Here is a 973-nt window from a genome sequence, read left to right on the forward strand (position 1 = left end):
ACGTATTAAAAAATCTCATATTTTATTTTGGACTTGATACAATTCCTTTTGACATTGCGACCACCAGTTGTATATTTTAAATACATTTTGTGAAGCACAATTCTTAACATGTTTTCCACATCGCATAGTATTAGTAACATCTAGATTATGTAATGAATCTATATCTTCGTAATCGGCATCCAGAGTCTCAACGGTCAAGCCACCGCTATTGAGTATATCCACCAACCATTCACGTTTTTCATGTCCCTTGATGTATACGAGGGCTTTATTGGCGTCCTTCTCTTCCACACCAATTACAGCCATGGTAATCAGGCGTTTCACCATGCTCTACGGGATTGTCCCGTCTTCCCATTGCAATCCATGGTGATAAGCACTCAACCAGGAAGCGCAATACTTTTCGGATTTTGTCAAGCAGTTCCATGACGTTGGGCATGTAAAGATGTAATGAGACAGAATAGCTCCTTTTCTCAGAACCGCCGCTTCCTTCACGATGAATTTCTTGTTAACGATGAATCCTTGTAGATCCACGAACGTTGGCACGGACATGTCGTCGAGAAGAAGACTGCGGTCGGTTGCGATGTGTCGTCGATTTTTATATCGCGTCGGAGGATGCTTAGGTGATTTTACGCACAACGTTGGTCAACGGATTGTACTGAACCACGCGATCGTGTATGATGAGACAATAGGCTGTAGTATTTGCAGTCAAATTCTATGCGTACGTCCACAGTGGCACTCTTGACGGATTCGTTTTGTCGCGAGCAGTCAATGACAACAAAAGATCCTTCATTGATAAATGAGAGCACGTTGAGTAGCGTTTCGAAGCAATCGATTCCATAATATGCTCTACGAAAACGGGCGTACATATCAAACAGGACGGCGTATCTCTTTTTGTCAAAATCCAGATTTAAATCGTCGTACGGATAAAACGTTGAATTTAAATAAAGTTTCACGTTACTCAAATTACAATCGTCGA

This window comes from Mycetomoellerius zeteki, unplaced genomic scaffold (genome assembly GCF_001594055.1).
Source record: "Mycetomoellerius zeteki isolate Tzet28-1 unplaced genomic scaffold, Tzet1.0 scaffold1375, whole genome shotgun sequence".
NCBI lineage: Eukaryota > Metazoa > Arthropoda > Insecta > Hymenoptera > Formicidae > Mycetomoellerius > Mycetomoellerius zeteki.